The 21,817-nt window shown below is 32.2% G+C and overlaps 1 long non-coding RNA gene across 2 annotated transcripts; it reads left to right on the top strand.

The window, feature by feature from the left end:
- Nucleotides 1-5,498: 5,498 nt before the first annotated feature.
- LOC134241112 (uncharacterized) lies at nt 5,499-21,479 on the top strand. 2 transcript variants are annotated; one of them, XR_009986594.1, is made up of 3 exons: nt 5,499-5,581; nt 20,233-20,325; nt 20,691-21,479. It is a non-coding gene; the product is annotated as an uncharacterized LOC134241112 (long non-coding RNA). The 2 variants fall into 2 exon arrangements; XR_009986593.1 differs by lacking the exon at nt 5,499-5,581 and adding an exon at nt 15,305-15,423.
- The last annotated feature ends 338 nt before the right edge of the window (nt 21,480-21,817 follow it).

The raw sequence follows: 21,817 nt of genomic DNA, 5'->3' as shown, positions 1-21,817 counted from the left end.
TATTTATAATTTAGTTTCACGCCATGTGGGCAATCGCTGCAGCATATAGTAAATAATGAATCATTGTGATGATTTTTGTCATTTAAATTCAGATAATGACTATATAACAGGTATATGTATAAATAAAAACACACACAAATTAATAAGAACTACGAACGATAGCATTGTTCTCCCGCCTACCTCTAAGTCAATTCTCAAAAGTTAACATATTCGAATGATTTTCGAAATTTTTATAGATATTTATATGAATTTTCATAAAAATGTTACTTATTTGGGATACCAAAGAGAGATAACTCTATAATTTTGGTAAAACTTGTGTTTTTCACTATAGAAATCAACGGAAAACGGAAAATATTTTTAAAACATCTCCCCCCTCCCCCATGAAACAAAAATTCCTTTTTACAGGTTTTATGGACTGTCATTTCACAAATTCATGCCAAAGCTTTTTGTGTTTCACGGGGGAAACATATTTTTATAGACAGAAAACGAAAAAAATGCTGATTTGTTACCAATTTTAAAGCTATTTACAACTAAATAATGGTATTTTATTGATTTATATATGTTTAATTTATTTGCGTAAAACATAAGAAAAGATATGAGATACATTTTATCATATTTAAGACTATTTCAAAATATGTTGATTCTTGAAAGTTCGATTTCACTAGAAAATATCGTCAACCCCCCCCCCCTTTTTTTTTCAAGAGAAATTAATGATAATTTACTATCTAGCGCTGGAATTAAAATGATTTATCAATTACCACAGAACGAACTGTTCTTTGTATTAAAAAAAATTTAATGGCCAAATTGCCATTAGAATTGAATTTAATTGGTACAAAATGTAGGCGGGAATTAAGAGTTAGAGTTTGTGGTTCTTTTGCTATTTGTGATCGATGGAGTCAAGCTGAAGATTGTAAAAGATTAATTTGATAACTAACCATAATGTTATAAGTGTTGTAAAGCAACAAGATTGCACATTTACTGCAGTAGTCAAAATGAATAGGTGGTGTTAACGAAATAGAACGAAAATAACGAAACGAGATAGATCTTTTGACAAACTACAAACACATCAATATAAACAGGGTAACAAAAATTAGGACATTTGGAAATTTCAGAGGTTGGACCAGTTATCTAGGACGATTTGTGAGTCCTACATATTGTTCCAAGAATAATGCAGTCGAATCTTGCGTATTTTAACAAAGGCTTAACAATTGTAATAAAATCAAAATACGATCAAATGATAGATTGCATTTGCTATCGAAGTTTCTATTACGACCATAGAAATTACAAATGCTGAATAAAAACGGGGTAGTTAATATTCCTGTGGCATCAACTTATTTGTCAGAAACCTATTGCTGTTTTAAAATCGTTCGCATTGCAGGAGATACTCTTGAACATCTAAGAATTTTAACGAAAGGAAGAAATCACATGTTGAAAAATATAATTTCAATTTAATGTGATTGATTTTTAAAACGATTCTTAACTAAATGGTAGCTTGACGTAGAAAAGGTGTGCTTTAACGTTATGACAAACTGAATCTCTTTAATCAGGTGTCATTAATAGGTTTTAAAAGACAAAGTATTAAATACAAGCTATTGAAATTTTTAACATTGAAATTTGAGCATTTCTCATTTTTTTTATCCATGTTATTTATCAAATCAATATTTAATTCTTACTTTTACCATTTAGTACAGGCCAAGAATTATTTCCTATTGTGCAATCTACCTGTCTACAATAGGTCAGTTGACGATCAACCATAAGTAATATTTTTATACTGAATTTGATAAAATAGAGCTCAAGGCGGATGTAATGGTCAACAGGGGATGCTTTTTCCTCTTTGGTACCTGATCCCACATCTGGAACTTCCATGTTTTGTGTCCTTACATATATTTGCATTGTTTATAATTTTTTTCAGATCGATCGCTGTTTACCTCACTTTATTCATCACTGAAAGAAAAACCTAGTTAATTTAACCAGGGTGCCTCCTATAGTATTCGTTGTGATACTGGTAAGTAATCTTTCAGTTTACTAGCTAAGATAGTGAGTTGTGAAGCGGGGATAGTATAGATACTTAGATACCTAGTGAAATGAAGGATATGGAGATAACTGACAGTATTCAATATCAAAGTCCATAACACAATACAAAATAGGAGGAGAGCAAACACGGACCTCCAAAACATCAGAGGTGGGATCAGGTGCCATGGAGGAGTGAGCATTCCCTGCCGATCGGTTACTTATCAATTCTAGATTTCGTAATCTTATCTAGTAAATATACCCAATACCTATTGAAACTACTTTTATGGTAGTAATTGTATGGACAGTGTGTTTTCTAGTCTCCTTTGTAACTTTATAGTTATTTTTTTTACAGTTATATCTCTGTATAAAGACAGTCATATAATAGATTTAAGCCATCAGCTAAGGAGTTTTGAGGCCATAGTAAATCAATGTAAATGTTTGAATCTTTTCAACTAAGAGCAGCAATAATAAAACTGTCCGCAGGTACATCTACCATATAGTTTTTTGTAACAGTCATATTTTTTTATTCTTTGATGTGGCTTCTTATTGAACTCAAAAACAGGATGAGTAATTTTTTTATTTGTTGAACTATTTGATGAGATATAGTTCTTACTGGCGTATCAGTAGTTAACACATTGTATATTTTAAATAATCAGTCAGTTAAACCTTGCTTAGTATTTTGTTTAAGTTTTGGTTGTAAAGGAAGTAAGAAATACAGTAGGAGTGGAAAGAGACCTTTTATACTACATGAAGTTCTGAATGTTTTATTAACATCATGTTTAATGTTCATTGTTTTGTATACTTGTACTGTGCCTATGATTTTTTATGTATGGATTTAAGAAATGAATGTAATATTTTTTTCTTTGATCGATGTATCAAAGAAAAAATTTGGACGGAAAACGTCATCAATGCGCGTAGCGCATTGATGAAAAAGTTTTCCGTCCAAATTTTTTCTTTGATACATCGATCAAAGAAAAAAATATTACATTCATTTCTTATCATTTAATTATGATTTTAAAAATAATAATATAAAACTTTTCTTTCATTATGAATATTTAATTGACGCATGGAGTCATGCGTAGTAATATATCATAACAGAAAATTCAAAATGGCTGAATGTTTACGCATCAGAGTCACTGTGTAGGATTGAATGGGTTAGACGCAAAATGAAAAGTGCAGTTGTTGAATGCTGAATTGGAAATGAAAGAAGAGGTCAGACGATGACTCGAGGTATGCTGCATTGTGCTGGAGGAAACGTTGAGCACTGGATTTGTCGAGGAGGGAACGGTAACAGGTGGGAACGAGGTACACGGTGGGTACGTAATATCAGAAGAAGACGGTGGACACGACGAGATGCAGGAGGACGGGCGTGCAACTTTGGCAAGGGCAGAACTCAGATGGTGTTTTTGTGAAGTTGAACAGTCCCTGCTGTAGGATCTAACAGATGCCTCGTTACGATGGCCGCTCATGAACATTATGTGGCGGGTCTCAAATCCGTCATCATTCAAAGCTTGGATGGCGGTGCTCCGCAAACAGTGTGCCGTGTATTTCTTGGAACAACCTGCATTTCTGGAGATATCCGGCATAAATTTGGAAAATTGATATTGTTTGCAGGGCTTGGCCATGTACCAGATTGTTGTAGAATCAGGGGAGGAAAGAGCTTCCTTCGTACAGTGATTAAAAAGTGATTGAGCCTGGTGGTCCGTATGCTGTATAAATGTTTTGAGTGCAGCAACAGGACAGTGTTGATCGCCAGTTGCATACATACGTTTATCCTGGGGGGCCTCCTGGGTATCAAGTCCTCCCTGCCAATTCTTTTGTTTTGTTTCATGCGAAAGGGATACATATTCCATTCCATTGTCGTCTTTGAGGAATAGGAATGACTTTGGACTTAGCTGATGGTGGAATTCTAATCCCCTGGACACAAAATGAAGGGACAAATTAAACCAAACACGGTAGCGTAGAATAACGGGGTTTAAGCAGGAAGTAAGGTATGTAGAAATTTTGGATAGATCAGCTGGTGACACCACAGATTTGTGTTGGGTAGGTCTAGATAAACCGAGGGTCATGTTTTGTTTTAGTTTTCCTGTAAGGGCCCCATTTGCTTGTTTAAAAGCTTTGTCTCGAACAATGTCAAAATCTCTGCCAATGTCACTAAGGTGTCGGTTAATCGCAGATCTTATGCCTTTTAATGTGTTTTTGTGATATTCCTGGGGCTGCGAGACTTTATTTTCTGTTTCTGAATCCAGTTTTGGTTGGACCTCAGAGTAAAACCATCTTAAATGATTATTTAGTTCCTCTCTTGAAATTGAATGTAAATCCAGAGGAAAACCAAATTTCTCTAAGCTCCAATCTACAATTTAATTAGTCCTTTTAAATAAATTGTGTTTGACTGTTATTTTTTTCCTTTATTTTTTCAAATTACTTTCATTTGGTTCAAAGTCTATTTTTTATTCATTTTTCTGACTTTATATACTATTTTTTTGCTTTTTATCTATAATTACTTGTATTAAATTTTTTTTAGATATAATCTAAATTTATTTTTAATTATTATTGAACAGTTTGTAATGAATTTTATTAATTTTTTTTTTTTCAATTTGTGTACATGTATTAATTAAATGCCTACCTTGCAAAATTTTCACACCCCATTTTGTTTTTGCTTTGGTTGCTGAAGAATGCTTTTTAGATTCAATTTCATCAAGCTCCTCAACTGTAAGGGATTTAAATCTTTGTTTTGGTTTTTCAGTGGAAGTGAGAGGTACCGGCAGTCTTTGATCTTCTTCAAAAGCCTTTTTCATTTCAGCCATGGCTTGACTGTTGCTTGTAGAGGCCGTAATTTCGTGAATCGTGTACTCAGCTGGAAGGTCCATTTCAGAATTTAGAAGGAAATCCAAAACTTCATCATCTATATCACCCTCTGTGTTCCCCAAAGCTAACATTTCATCAACATTACCAAGATCAAATGTCGCCGCTTGCTGACTCATTTTTACCGACGCAGACGATATCGTGAGAAAAGATGTATTTATATGTCATCAATATTTGTGTTCTTGTTTTCATTTTTATTTAACTTTTTATTTTATTTATTTGTCTTTTCAGTCTTGCAAGCAATAAAATAGAAAGGTGAAAGGTTGCATTCCAGAGAAAAGTAGTTCCGGCTCTTTAGTGCAAGCGCACGCCAGATTTTATTGATGCAGTTATCAAAAGGATTTTTAAGCCAATCAGAATTGAGTATTTTATAGAAATTAAATGATTTGTGAATCAGTAACTTTCCTAATTAATAAGTATGAGCAAATACATTTATTGATTATTTATTGGCTCTTTTTAATAGCAGATTTACTTAAGGGCTTTACAAGTCATCTTTTCATATGGCAGGTACGTGTTGTTTGGAGTAACCTTTAACTTGGTATTGTATATTTCCATTTCTACTTGTAATGGTGTGAACAATACATTATTACCAAAATGAATAATATTATTTATATATGTAGGTATAAAAGATGTGATACGTCATAGGTATATCTGGGAAGAGTAAGGAAGTTCATCAAGAGTTCAATTGTTCAGAGGCATAAAGGTAAATCCATCTCTGTTTTGTTCGTGATAACCTTTATCAGTCATTAAAAAAACGGATAGCATGGTCAAGGACTGGCTTTGAAAGGATGATATCATAATGTATTGAACTGTAATCTCAGTGTATAAAAGATGATACATTGTATGTGTAACATTGTTTGTAAAAAATAATTGTTGATTTTACATTTGTAAGAAATTTGTAACTTCTCGCTTGTAACATACATCTGTATGTAGCAATATTATATTTAACAATGATATAAAATTTAAAATGTACATTTATAGAAATGCGTTATTTTACATTCATTATATTTATTTATTCCAATACACATATGTCTTGGTGCCCAATCAGTATGTTCTTCTATACTTCTCTTATCAGTCTTCCTCTCCTAGAAAATCGATTTACCTAAAAAAAAAATACTCTCTTTTTGGCATAATTAATATCATTATAATATTATATGAATGGGTTTTGCTTTCGCACATTTCTACTGTAATTTTTCTGGATTATAGTTTTAATATTTTTCGTATGAAATGCAATAGCAGCATATAAGTGATGAAATTATACAGAAAATTTGAGGAAATAATAAGATCAAATCTTTGTCTAAGCACCTTTAATAGGTAGAGGATTTTACGAAAGCCCATAAGGCTCATTCAACCGATTCGAGTTTCGTAATACAAATTTTTAATGAGCTTTCTGGGCTTTTGTAGAATTTTATCCTCTTCTCCCTGGCACAGTTCATGTATTTCTATAAAGTATTTAACACTGTAGGCTCGCAGAACGCCGATTTGGATATGTATATCTGGCATGTGTAGAGTAAGGGGGATCAATATATCAATATTATATATGTATTTAATTACATGTATATAAACCTGAAAGTATTCTATTAAGCTTTATAAAAAATATATGTACCAATTCAATATAAACAACACGGCACTGGTTAAACTAATGACCAAGAAAACCTATCACAATATCAAAATTATGTCTGAAATATTTGAAAGCAGAAAAAATAACGTTCAAGAAAAAAGTGTAATTCGGACGTTTAGAAACTCAGAAATTCCAATGTACTTTTGGAAAAATTGAAATAACAAATTTGTTATACCAAAATCGACAACATAAATTTTTTTGAACTTTTTAAGCAACAATTCCCTACTATAAATAAAAGTTTAGCTTTTATTTGTTTAACGGCTATTTTTTTAAAGATAGAACTCGTAAATTTACTTACCTTATCATTGTTCCATTGCTAAATTATTTTGTTAATATCATTCTGATTGCACAGACAAACATTCTGAAGTTGATATTAAAAGGATGCTTGAGTTTCTGATTCTTATTATACCCAAGCTTGAGAAGCGGTAGGGTGTTTGGTGATCGAGAAATTCGTCCGTAACCATCTCTTCTCTGCAACTCCTCAATTACCACTGAATGGATTTTAATTAAGCCTTTCACAGACTTTTTGTTACATAGTGCCATTCTCCACCTTCTATTTTACTTTTTGATCGCAAACATTATATTTACGGGTTGTGCATGGCAAAACATTGACACTCCCATTTTTTCTATAATATTGAAGGGTACCCATCTCTTATCCGCAACTCATCCTATACCAATGATAAAAATTTAATGATACGTTCACAGATTCTTTATTACATAAGGCCATTGATCACCTTCGATTTTACTTTTACTAATTTTGGAGCAAAAGATAGACTTTGCCCTTATAACTATATGGGTATCATTTAATGAGCTCATTGCTTACAGTTCCTCAAAATGCACTACAGAAACACTACTACACGGCAGACACTAACTTAAACAGCACGGTACTAATGACCGAGAAAACCAGTCATTAATTAAAATTTGTTTCTTAAATGTTGGAAAACAAAATAATGCGCAGTCCAGATAGGATGACAAATGGAGATACAGCATTTTTTTTCAGGGAAGAAATGCATAAACATTCTGGGTGTGCAGTCCTTTTTGTAATTTACTCTGCATGTACTTTTAGGTTGGTATTAAAAAGACGATTTGCCTTATAGTTTTGTTTGTCAATATCTATTTGTTTTTTTTTTATGGTTTATGGTTTACCATACATCAATTATGGTTTTTGGACACCAAATCTTCCAACACTCATTAGGAATAACCATAGGCACCAATAGCGCCCTATTATTTGCAGATCATTATTATTCATATGAAGCAGAATTTGTTAGAATCTTATGCTTGAAAAGAAGAAAACACTTGCTGTAGCTTTCAACTCTACACTTGAATATCGGTATATATCGACGACATTTTGTCAATTAACAACGGTTATTTCCATTCGATATATCCAAGTGAGTTTGAAATAAAATATACCAAAATATCTTAAACATCTGCATGTTTCATATTTGGTTATTTTACCACTAGAAAAAGTGGTAAATCGTAATCTAACAACCAAGCATTCGATAAACACAATGACTTTAACTTTTCAATCGTCAACTACCCTTACTTACTATATGATGCAGCAATATACCTTTAACACTTGCAGATAGAATAATATATCTCTCAGTTGATTCGATAAGCAAGAAAATTTCTATGTATGACAAAATTTCAAAAAGGAGTGAAATCATTGACAAACAAGTTGATGATGTATCGATTAACATTATCAATTCTAATTTCGATGCACTAACTTTCTCAGCAAATTCAGTCAAGGAGCACACGGTGCTTGTGAGCGGTTGGCAGGGGATAATTACTCCTCTGTAGCACTAGATCCCACATATTACGTTTTGGTGGTCCTTGTTTGCTCTTGTCCAGAATTTGTATTACTTAATGGTCTTTTGGTCTTCAATACTGTACTTATCTCCATATATTTCCATATATTCTGCATATGCGAAATGCTGTTTGAAATATAGTTCAATTTCATTTTCAAACAACATTTTGAGACCAAGGAGGTTATCCTCCATTATTTACGACAGCAAACGACTGTATTTATTATTTAATGAAATATGTTTAAATGTTCAGGTGGTGGTTTCTTCTTCAGAGAAATGAAAACGGTCCCAATATACGCTGTTTTATTTTACACTAGAAGTCAATTTGTTTGTTTACTTGTGTATCGACTGCATGGATTGCAAATATTTGAACTTCTTTAGTGTTAAGAAATATCCGTTAATCATTTTTAGTGTTTTTTTCATATATTATTATATTTATTAATTTTTATGAATGGAAAATATTAAAATATGTTGTAATCTGTAAAATTGTGGAGAGTAAATGTTCTTTGAGGTCCATGGAACAACCTGACTTAGTTATCAAAACGATATTTATATGATGATATAGGCATTACACACTCTTAAGACAGCCAAACAAGACACGATGCTTTAAAGTATTTTAAGTATTAAATTTTACAATGAAATATTCATTTCAACATGTTAATGATCTGATAATGTTTTAATGAAGTTCTTGATTTTCCGGGGCATTTCTGTTATCTCAGCAATTTATAAAGCTGTGGGAGAATTTATTTCAGTACGACGGATGTGATACATTTAAATTAAACTTGGTTGAAATATTCTGAATTTGCCGATTTCTATTCGAGTTTCTTGTTAAACTTTAACCATAAACTTGTCAAGTTGTCACTCTACGCCTTTAGAATATAGCTTTTATTATGATATTTATAATCATATGAATTTTTTCAGCGTTATGATATTTTTTATCATTAAAGAGTTTCAACAATGATCATGTTCGCTTACAGTATACTTGTAATGAAAGCTGAAATGGTCCAAATAGTTGAATCTCATTAACATACGTACATATAATATAAAGCAATTCAACAGTTCAAGCAATTGAGGAAATTGGAGATATTGAAACAATTTATATGCTCACAAAATGTTTATTATTTGGTTCGTCAAGGTCGGATAGAATTGAACCATGATCATAACAACTATATAGAAATGGAATTCAGTTTACAGAGATAGTTTTAAGGCCGTCTCAACTTTATATGCACACTTGTATTACCTAATAATTCTTAAAAAACATTTTGCATTGACTTATGACCATGGCTTAAATACTGCTCGTTACCGCCATGCAGATTTTTTTTTTACAAATGCAAATGCGTTGGTTTTATGACCAAACTTGTTTACAAATATCAAATTCACTGTGTTTATGTATACCCAGACCACGAGATTTCTACCTTGTCTTTTTCCCTCATAAATTACACTTATGTCAATGCAGTGCATGGTTTTATGGCTCATCTTGTTGTATCACTTGCTATATCCCTATAATATTTACCCAGATGACGTGATCTACAGAACCATCTTTGTACCATAACTTAATTTTCTTATTCTGATTTCTTAAGTTTATTTTCAATGAACTTTTATCTCAATTTTTAACTATAATTTAAAGAAGAGGAGGTAAAGAACTCATTAATTTGCACTAGTTTTTCGATAAGTGCAATATCTTCCGCTGGTCGCCATTTTGGAAGTGTACAAGTCTGAATCCCTTCATTATTCAACCAAACTCATACTGAGCAATTGGAGAAAGATCACACAATTTTTTTTAACGAATACATGTTTACACAAGAATCCTTTAATTTATAATTTTAGTATTTTAAAAATGTTTATCCTTTATATATATACTAGTCAAAATTTCTAAGTCCCCAGGCAAGATTTTGCTCTACACCGCTCTTAAATTGAATTATTTTAAGAGTATAATTTAATAAGTATACAGGATAAAAAAGTAGCAAAACAATTTTTCTCACTTGATTTATTTTATTAAAGCACTTTAACACAATATACAGAAACGTTAAGGCACCTTAGAATAAAAAAATCACAACGTTAAATACTGCATTATCCTCCATTCAAACGAATTCACAGCAAGACAACCGTTCCTCAAAGAGTTCACGCTTTTTAAGAAAAATTCTTTTATTGAATGTTTTTCTATGTGGAGACTAGGTCGTCCTCTAGTTCTGCTAAATTCTGCTGCTGGAAAAGCTGTCTCACACTCCGGTCTATCTTCCTCCATACATGTTTTTAAAAAAAGCCCTTCACCGGCATACGGTAACGTCTCCATATGAGTGAAAAATTCTCGAGAGGGACGTTAAACAATATACAATCAATCAATCAACCTCCATACATGTAAGTTAGGGTTGAGATTAGGATGACAAGGGGGCTTACTGATTTTTCTGTGCCTTGCTGACAACAGTTACATAATGTCTCATTACATGTATTCCCCATTCCTCCAGTTTGACATCAAGGGAAGGCCACTCCTGGTTCCAGTTCCATTGATATTTCCGGATAAACTTTAGGATGATTTTGTTGTGTTTGGTGAAAAATCTAGCGATTTCTAATAATTAAAAAGAATTCAGGTATGTTTAGAACGTTTTTCGGGCAGTAATTATAAAGGTTTTAAGTAAAATAAAGTCATACACAGAACTCTCATTAACTACGACCAGCTTGGGCCATTTCATCTTCACTTTCAGATTGTTGTGTGGACATACACCGCATTTTAATCAAACTTTTTTTCTGTTTTTCTTCATCAATTAAAGACGTAGAACACATGGAAGTAAAAAATATGAAAAATACACCCGAAAAACATATGGAACTCGAACTTCATGCTTTTTAACAAAAACGGACACGGTCGAGTAATTACACATTCGATTACAATTTTTTTGGCCTTGACAGGTAAGTATTGCAAATTAAGGGCAAAATTGTAAGCAACTAGTACATTGAAGTTAAGGTTATGAAATTTTTGCAAAAATAAAAATTTTGACAAGTATATATTCCTGTCATACAAGTTTAAAATTTGTTGCTCAGAGAAAATTTGATAGTTTTACTTCCAGTTCGGCGGCAACTGGGAAATAATTCTTGCAATAACTTTAGCGAAAAGCACTAAGCCCCCTGTTCACACAGAGCTGTGTGGCAACGCACTTTGAACAATTTTTTCAAAGTGCTTTAAAATTGGGACAAATTCAACGCACTTTGAAAAAGATTTTCAAACTGCTTTAAATTTTGGACACACTCAACACACTTTTAAAATTTTTTCAAAGTGCGTTAAGAGTGTACATAAACATTTTATACCATGGGGACATTTAACGCACTTTGAAAAAAATGTGTATAAAACAAAAAATTCTAGATGTAGATTGTAATAAATGGAGAAACAATTTGTAATAATTATATTTTTCGAAAAACCTAGCTTTTAATTTACATGCACTCGTTTAACCTCATTGAAAACAAGGAGAAGACGAGTAGAAAGTCTCTCAGCCCAACTCTTTTTCTTCTTATACATTGTACATAGCCGTCGGTAGCAAACTCTCCCTTAGATAAGCCCCAATTTTCAATGCCTATATTATGTATATTTTTGCAAAACATTTGTGTGCCTAAGCCCCCCCCCCCCCCGCTACCGATGCCTATGTTACACCCAAATGAATGTATTTACATAACTAGATGTATGTATTATAACGCTGAAAACTTTCAATTCATTTCTGTTTACATATCATGCATGAAAACTAGGAAAAAATGTAGAGTAAACATTTAAGAGAAAGAGAGAGAATTTTCAAAGTATGGAAAAATCAAAATAACCTACTTTCACATCCTGAAGTGACCTCATCACTGAAGAGTTATCATACAGGTTCAATTAATTATTTATCATACCTAAGATTTGCAAGAATATAGACCAAGCCATACACATTTTTCAAAGTGCGTTAATATGACAAATTCTCGATTCTTGTTGGCCACTATCCCGCTATGCTTGTTTTGAGCATTTCCAAAATAAGCTTGGCGAAAGCGAAGTTGTCTCCGATCATGAAGACCATACCTCGATTATACAGCACTTATGAAGACTCCACTAGGTTTCTCCTGTAATTTGTCACGATCGGCTACGTTTTCGGTCATGCTCTGATCGTAGTAGAAACGGCGTATATGTGTGAACGGGGGCTACGATAATCTGACCTTCTAATTCTGAAAATCGGGGGATAAGCATCGTTGCAAACCTCGGACAAAATGTACGCTCCTTTCCCATCTGGCCGTGGTTGAACGAGGAGAGAATTCTTCGTAGCTCATTAAAATATTGACCAATGAGAGTAAAGCATAGTCGGATGATGAACTTTATCGCGACCTTTCAATGTCCAATCGCAGTATAGGAAATATTTCTTGTATAGTATGAAAAAACGTCAGTCAGAATTTAACCCAATGATAAATTGTTTTTGCTGACAAGGTCATTGTATCGACCATAGAACTTACGAAATGATGACTTCCAAAGAAACTGCTGATATTCTTGTTTCTTCAACTTGTATGTCAATAATTAACCTCGTTTTAGAAATTATTAATACGTAGAGTATGTTCTTGCGTATCGAATCAATTGAGATATATAAACTCCGTATGCAGGTGATGAAACTATATTGCTGCATAAGTAAGGGAAATTGATGATTGAAAAGTTAAAGTAATCACGTTTATCATATAGCTTGGTTGTTAAATTACCATTAACGTCTTTTTCAAGTAAAATATCCAAATATAACAGAGATGTGTCAGATTTGGGTATATAAGAATGGAAATTACCATCTTTAATTGACAATACATCGTTGATATATCTAAATGTCAAGCTTAAGACCACAACAAGTGTTTTCTCCTTTTCACGCATAAGATTTTGCTTCATATAAATAAAAAAAAATACGTCTGCTAATAACGGGACGCAACTGTTATCAATAGGAATTCTAATAAATTGTTGGAAGATGTGGTCTCCAAAAACAACAAAGATATTGTCAATAATAACCATCGAAATCTTCTTGTGTGAAAAAAACTTTACAATTTATTTTCAAATTTAATTTCTTTTCCTGCTTAGAGTTTAGACCTAATTTGGCGTGTAATTTTCAACTACACGTGTGCAGCCCTTAAATAGAATCAATACAATGTATTTAGTCCACACACAAGAAATAATGTGCTTGTTATTAAACTCTATAAATGTGGGCATTCAGAGTCAGACATCATTTTAATTTACCACAAAATTGTATATAGCTAGGTTTTGATGCTCATCATTTTAACTGTATTGAAGTGGAACTGAGATTTAATTTTGCAATTGGTTATCCTACTTATACCATAGTTCCTTTTGTAAGGAGGTAATTCCTCAAAATCATATAATGGATATTAATGTTTTAATTCCCAACAATCAAAGTCAATGTGAAGTTCGATCATTTCAATTTATCTAAAAAAGTTAAAAACAACTCACAAGATATGAAATAAGTTTTAGTGAATTTAAACCCAAGCTTTTTAAACTCCTTCCTGGAATATTTAAACTGCACTTTATGGACGTATCGACATAAGAATGAAAATAACCATTTTTTTTTTGACAATACATCGACGATATACATATATAAATGTCGAGTTGAAACCACAGCAAGTGTTTTCTTCTTTCCAAGTATATAATTTTGGACAAAGTTTGCTTCTGCTTGATATGAAAACCTAGATATGCTAATTACGAGGATCAATTGGTACCAATGGAAAATCCAATATTTTGTAAGAAGTCCTTGTCTCCCAAAACCATAAAGATATTGTCAATTAGAAACTCAAGCATCTTTTGAATATCAACTTCAGAGTACATGTATAAAATCAGAATTTTTAAAATAAAATAATATTAAAAAAAGGAGCTGTCAATAACATCAAAAAGCCTGGATTTTAATTATCGACGGGAATGACTGTATATAAAGTTGAAAAGTAATGAGTTTTTATGCTGTTGATTTTTGACAAAATTCAAATTTTCCTAAAGTTCCTAGGAATTTTTAAGTATCCGCATCTGGTTTACATTGCTTTTCGAATATATTGTTGCTCCTTGGCACCTGATCCCACCTCTGATGTTTCGGAGGTCGTTGATTGCTCTGCTCCTAATTTGTATTGTTTTATGGACTTTGATATTGAATACTGATCGCTATCTCCATATCCTTCACTACTGATCAAATATTAGTGAGGAGTACAGAAGGTGTGGTAGAACATTTACTAGAACCCACTTTTTATCTTTGTAAGCATTTTATGAAGTATTGAAATCAAATATAGATATGATAATTCAAATTCATTTTGGTTGTTTGTGATATCAAAACACTCAAAACTGATTTTGATTAATTTCTTCCTTAGAAAGGGAGCTATTGGTCTAAGTTGAATAACCACCAGTAGAATTAAATCCCAAGTCCTCTAATAATTAGCCTTACAAACAAAGACAATGTTACCTGCTTTGTCAGAAGGAACTCAATGTGATACAATGCAAGTGGGAACAATTAATATTCTCCATGAACAACACCTACGGCAATAGAAAGAAAAGTATAAATATGATCTGTTCAATGCAGCATATATATATAAAGGTATTATTTATCAGGAATATTGGAAATTAATTGTTCCCTTCTACGTCTTTGTTTCAATTCGTTATAGAATAGCCGTTAATAGTATATAAGCATACATTTGTATAAAGACAGATGCGTTCTCATACTCTGCTTTTGAATATGAAATAATTAAACATTATTATATTCTTTTGAAAACATCAGTGAAAGTTTCATTAATATTGCATTGAACGATTGATTTTTCTGTTTGTTTCTAACGGGTGAACTGAGGTATTCATACACTCAGTCTCATCGTATTGATTTTTTACTCGTTTGTCCCATCCTAACTAATCGTAAGAGAAAGCATCCGTAACACGATATACGTAAATCAAAAGAGATACACAGACATTATACGTCCAGTACAGTAGGTTATTTATATGCATTGTCAGTGATAACGATTTAACGCGTCACTTAAGTTTAAGTTTATCATAAAAATCTCTGAAGCTTTTAATTTGAAATTTTAAAAAATATGCTGTTCGAATTTATTCAAAAGTCAGGAAATTGGGGGGTTACCAGTGAACTTAAACTGTGGCAATTATAGGTAAGTCAATTCAATCCAGAAGAAATCCTTCAAACGTTTTCATTATTCTTGAGTTCTGAATGTGTTATTTTTTTATATACATAAATGTATATTATTCCCACTTATGTCATCATACTTTATCTCCAAGAAACCTTTGATAATAGTCTAAATCTGTAAACTTATCTAACCAATGCATGTAAGAGTTATCAGCCATTTTCCTAAATTTTTTCAAAGAATATTGTCTAATCTAATTTTGTCTTTTAAAATACGTATCTTACTCGATAAAATCTTAAAAGTGGAATTAGTGGATATGATTGGTATATTTTGCCCTGAATATGTTTCTCGATATTTATGTATAATTAAAGAAGATCAGTAATAATTAAGTATGATACATGATAATTTAGACAATAGTTATATGAAATGCTTTTTCCGCCATTACCTCAAGGAGCTTTAAATTTTACCTATATATCTGTATGTATGACAGCTTGTAATTTTGGACACTTCTTAAGCAGGCTACCAAGATACGACATAACATGGCCTCGTCGTTATAGGTGTCAAAACAATAAAACCTCTCTGAAAATCCTCTTCTTTCAAACATATATGCGATTTTTTGGGTGACCCTCAACCTTTTCAGAAGCAAACTGAGTCATGTCCTCAAGAAAGGGCCCAGCAAGAAGATATAAAGTGTTGTTATCATAAGTAGAATATAGAAGAGATTTAGCTTTATAGCTCATAAAAGCAAGTAGTTCAATAGGTGAGGAGTAAAAAAAGGTTTTATATAAATAGCTTCCTTTACAATGTTAAGGTTTCATGATATTTTGTTAAGCTTTTCTGTAGAAGTATGCCCTAAAATACATTATGCAGGTATTGACAATGAACTTTAAAAATTGATGAGATTACTACTATTCGCTATTTTCACTATTCAAATGCATGATCAATGTTATTAAAGAATAAAATTGTCAAATAGTCTTAGCTTCATGTCGATGCATTTGTAACAATTAGTATCATTCAGAGAGCCTGTTAGTTACATGTACTAGTATTGCATACAAAAAGTGTAAATTTATAATGTGTCAGTTAATGAGTAATAAGGAGATAACAAACAGTATTTAAGATCAAAAGTCCATCAAACAATACAAATCAGGAGCAGAAAAAAACATGGACATCCAAAACATCAGAGGTAGGATCAGGTGCCATAGAGGAGTGAGGTCCCCTGCTGACCGGTCACATCCGCTCTTCCTTGTCATGATTATGAAATAACGGGAAATCCGTCGTCAAGTCATTGGGTAAATAATCGCCTAAAACTAGTATATCATAAAGCTTTGTTGTTAAATTATCAAAAATTTCTTTTTCAAGTTAGAAATATAAAGATGAAACAGATGTATCAGACTCTGAGGTATCTTTTACCCAAAGCTCTCCGGGATACTAGTATATCGCATCGACATAAGAATGAAAATAAGCATTTTTAACTGAAAATTCATCGTCGATATATTTCAATTTCGAGTTTAGGGCCACGGCAAATGTTTTCTTCTTTTCACGTAAAAGATTTTGGACAAAATCTGCTTCATATGAATACAAAAATAGGTCTGCTAATGAGATTAAAGAACTTTTCCGGGGTTTTCCCCAATCATGACAAGGATTACTTGTCGAAAGGAGTGCGCATGTGACATGTCGGCAGGGGGTGCTCACTCCCCCTTGGCACCTGATTCGTCTTCTGATTTTTTACGGTCTGTGTTCGTTCTGTTCCCGATATCTATTGTTTGAATGGACTTCAAGTAAGACGTGTTTCAGCCCAATTGAATGTTCTCCTTCTTCGTATAAAACTATGCACCATTAATATCCTTAAAAGTATGTGTACTAATAATGAACTTTAAAAACTTTGAACTCACTCCAAACGAGCACAAGAAATAGAAATTTTGCATCAAGGAACTGTTTGTTGAGATGATTGTTTATTTTGCTAGCGGACTTCATATGAAACTTAATTTACTGTCTTTCCCAATTGTACAAATTTTCGAATTATGCTTGAACATAATCAAATAAATTGTTCCTTTCAGTACAGGCAAACTTATACAGGTGGCTAAAATATACAGCAATTGTATTTAAAGAGCGTGTTGCTTTTGGTGAATCAAGAATTTAATAAAATAGGCATAGTCCAAACCAAAAGAAAATTTGACGCTGACCTGAAAATTTTTAAAGACGTTACAATTCCGCAATTATATAAACTATGATTAAAACAATCTTAGTTCCCAGGGTGCTCCCACTTACATTTGCTATCAATGAAAACAACAAAAAAGAAAACTCTGTAGTAATATGCATAACCTGTATTTTTTTCTGTTTAGTAATTGTTTCATTCTCTGTGTTTCGTTTGAGACCTGATGTGGTCTGTTGGTGATATTTTCACCAATATCAGCACCGATATCAGCTAAAGGATATAAATATATGACAAAACACATTCACAGATGAGATGGAGAAAAACACTGCTAGGACTTAACATCCATTTAAGATCGTCAACGTACGATTTGATGTATAAGAGGTTGCTGCATCTTCAAATGCCAAAGAGAACATTCACAGGAAACACAAAATTATTGTTATCCTCGGTCCTAAAGTATGTTATATTTTTAAATAAAAGGGGGGGGGGCAAATGTCACTTTGTTTTTATCTTATGGCAATGTTGGCCATGCATTCTCATTAAAATGAAGGGACCGGCTGCGTATCCGATATTCGCCACTGCAGTATAATTTTACATAAAATATGGATAATATGGCATAGTCCATCCGGCCAAAGTAAATAAATACATTGTAGAATTGATGATCAAAAACTTAGCAGGTGGGTATTCTACGGTAGAAAGTAAAGAACGAATATTGTTCTCGTCACGATTGCTGTAGTTTGATCTTCGGATAAAAAGGGCACTTGGGAAAACAAGAAAATTGAGCTGCTTATTTATAATTTAGTTCCTCGCCATGTAGATATTCGTTGTAGCATATAGTAAATAATGAATCATTTAGATGATTTTTGTCATTCAAATTAAGATAATGGAGATATATGTATAAATAAACACACAAAAAAATTAATAATTTTGCTATTTGTGATTAATGGAGTCACGCTGAAGATTCTGAAAGATTAATTTGATAACTAACCATTACGTTAGAAGTGGTGTAAAGCAACAAGATTGCGCATTTACTGCAATAACTGAAATGAATAGGTGAAAATTGATAACGAAAACTGATAGATCTTTTGACAAACTACAAACAAATCAAAGATAAACAGGGTACCCGAAAATACGGACATTTGAAAAATTTGGTCATTGTTATTTTTGTAGCATCAACGTATTTGTCAGAAACCTATTGCTGTTTTTATATCGTACGTATTCCGGGAGATACTCTTGAATATCTAAGACGTTTAACGAGATGAAAAATCACATGTTGAAAAATATAATTTCAATTTAATATAATTGATTTTTAAAACGATTTTTTAACTGATTTGTAGCTTGACGTAGTAAAAGTGTGTTTTTGACGTAATGAAAAACTGAATCTCTTAAAAAAGGTTTCATAGAAAGGTTATGAAAGAAAAAGTATTAAATACAAGCTTTATGAAATTTTTAACATAGAAATTTGATAATCTTTCATTTTTTATTATTATTTTATTGTAAAAATCCTTTACATTTGTCATATTTTGTAGTACTCTATAAAAGCAGGGATTGGCATTTTTAGATACGCCCTCTTGAAACAAGACGGTAGAATTTTTGTTTCCTACATTTATACATGTATATAATGTACAATATTAAATGAGTCATCATACGTCATAATTTGAGCAAAAAGTTTATTTTAGTATTTGTATAATTTGCTTTAAGATGCGAAAAATTGATACTTTCCAATAGTAAATGTACTTGTGTTTTAAGACGGCTCCTTAAAAATACCTGAAGGGTAGATTTTCCATAAAATTGGCATGTACACTGAAGTCAATGTCAGTAACATATGGTATAAAATTATAGAGTTTTCTGTTTATTAATTTTTACAGATTTTTTTTTATAAGTAAAAGTTTCTCAAATGCCATGAGATGTTGTACTGAGCAAAGTGAGAGATAAATATGAACTAAAATTAGTACATGTTTTACCCGAACAGTTCATTAAATCCTTTTTCATCACTACTCTACTGTAATGTGTTATGTTTTATTTCATGTTATATATTAATGAAGCTCTACACATTAACAAAAAGTGCTTTTTGGACTTGAAGAAAAATATTTCATATAAAAGTGTGTATATTTAGATCAATTAATTCATTTTCAACATAAGGAGCCTGCCTTAATTCTGCAGGAAAAATGTTCGAAGACAAGGGACTTTGCGTGAACAGAAACACTGTTGTTTACTTGCATTGGGAAAATTAATGGAAATAATGAATTTAATTACTTATTCTTGGTCTAATATAATGCTAAGCATATTTTAGTCTATTACAAATTGTGTAATTAACTGTAAATAACCATTTTTTATATCTCACTTCTAAGGGCAGATCACTCTAACAACATAAAAATACCCTACAATTAGAGCTCTTTAGTATGCAGTGTTTAGAGCTTCCTTAAAACAATATTTAATCCTTATTGATGCCATTTAATACAGCCCTAGAATTATTTCCTTTTGTGTAAATCTACCTGTCTACAATAGGTCAGTTGACGATCAACCATAAGTGATGTTTTTATACTGAATTTGACAAGATAGAGCTCAAGGCGGATGTAATGGTCAACAGGGGATGTTTTTTCCTCCTTGGTCTGATCCCACATCTGGAACTTCCATGTTTTGCGCCCTTAGATATATTTGCATTGTTTACAACTTTTTTTCAGATCGATCGCTGTTTACTTCACATTATTCGTCGCTGAAAGGAAAACCTAATGAATTTAACTAGTGTGCCTCCTAAAGAGTTTGTCGTGATACCGGTAAGTAATCTTTCAGTTTACTAGCTAAGATAGTAAGTTGTGAAGCGGGGGTAGTATAGATACTTAGATACCCAGTGAAATGAAGGATATGGAGATAACGAACAGTATTCAATATCAAAGTCCATAAAGCAATATAAAATAGGAGGAGAGCAAACACGGACCTCCAAAACATCAGAGGTGGGATCAGGTGCCATGGAGGAGTGAGCATCCCCTACCGACCGGTTATTTATCAATTCTAGATTTACTAATCTTATCTAGTAAATATACCCAATACCTATTAAAACTACTGTTATGGTAGTGATTATATGGACAGTTAATTTCTTAGTCTTCTTCGTAACTTTAACTAGTTATTTTTTTTTTTACAGTTATGTCTCTGTATAAAGATTTAAGCCAGGAGCTAAGGAATTTTGAGGACATAATAATTTAATGTAAACGTTTGACTCGTCTCAGCTAAGAGCAGAAAAAAAGGAAACTACATCAGCAATAAAAAAAACACTGTCCTTTGGTACCAATTGTAACAATCATATTTTTGATTTTTTGATGTGGCTTCTCATTGAATTCAAAGACAGGATGAGTAATTTTTGATTTGTTGAACTATTTGATGGGATATAGTTCTGGCTGACGTATCAGTAGGAAACACATTGTATATTTTAAATAATCAATCAATCAAACCTTGCTTAATATTTTGTTTTAATTTTGGCTGTAAAACAAGTAAGAAATACAGAAGGAGTGGAAAGAGATCTTTTTATGCGCCCGGATCGAAAGATCCGAGGCGTATATTGTTTTTGTCCTGTCTGTCTGTCTGTCTGTTTGTCTGTTTATCTGTTTGTCTGTTTGTCTGCAAACTTTAACCTTCACCATAACTTTTGAACCATGAATGGTTGAGACTTCATATTTGGTATGCATACTCTACTAATTAAGCTCTTTCAAATGACACCATGGTCAATGACCTTGTTACCTTGACTGTGACCTATACACTAAATATAGTTTTTTTGTCAGCAAACTTTAACCTTCGCCATAACTTTTGAACGAAGAAAGATAGAGACTTATAGTTGGAATGTATACTCCACTAATTATTTACTACATGAAGTTCTAAATGTTTTATTAACTATACACCACATCATGTTTAATATTCATTGTTTAGTACCCTTGCACTGTGTCCATGATTTTTTTATGTATGGATTTGTGAATCAGTAACTTTTAAGGAATGACTCTAATTCTTGACCTCAGTTTACGCTTTATAATCCGCGATAATGGTTTTTTTTACGCTTTATAATCCGCGAAGCGGATTATAAAAAAGCGTAAACTTCGCTCGATAATCTGGCCAAGAATTTGAAGTCATTCCTTATAATTTAATTTTAAAATAATTAAACAACTGGGGATGTAAAATTGTGTTGTTTTTATTAGTTCAAATTTACCGCGCAACAATACAACCGTAGTAACGGAAGTGATGGGAAGCTAATTATATATAGATCTAGCAGCCATGATGCTT

The sequence above is a fragment of the Saccostrea cucullata genome, unplaced genomic scaffold (genome assembly GCF_032062105.1).
Source record: "Saccostrea cucullata isolate Sc308-1 unplaced genomic scaffold, CSIRO_AGI_Scuc_v1 ctg854, whole genome shotgun sequence".
NCBI lineage: Eukaryota > Metazoa > Mollusca > Bivalvia > Ostreida > Ostreidae > Saccostrea > Saccostrea cuccullata.
The sequence above is the reverse complement of the archived record's forward strand: the minus strand, read 5'-3'. Positions and strand labels throughout refer to the sequence as shown.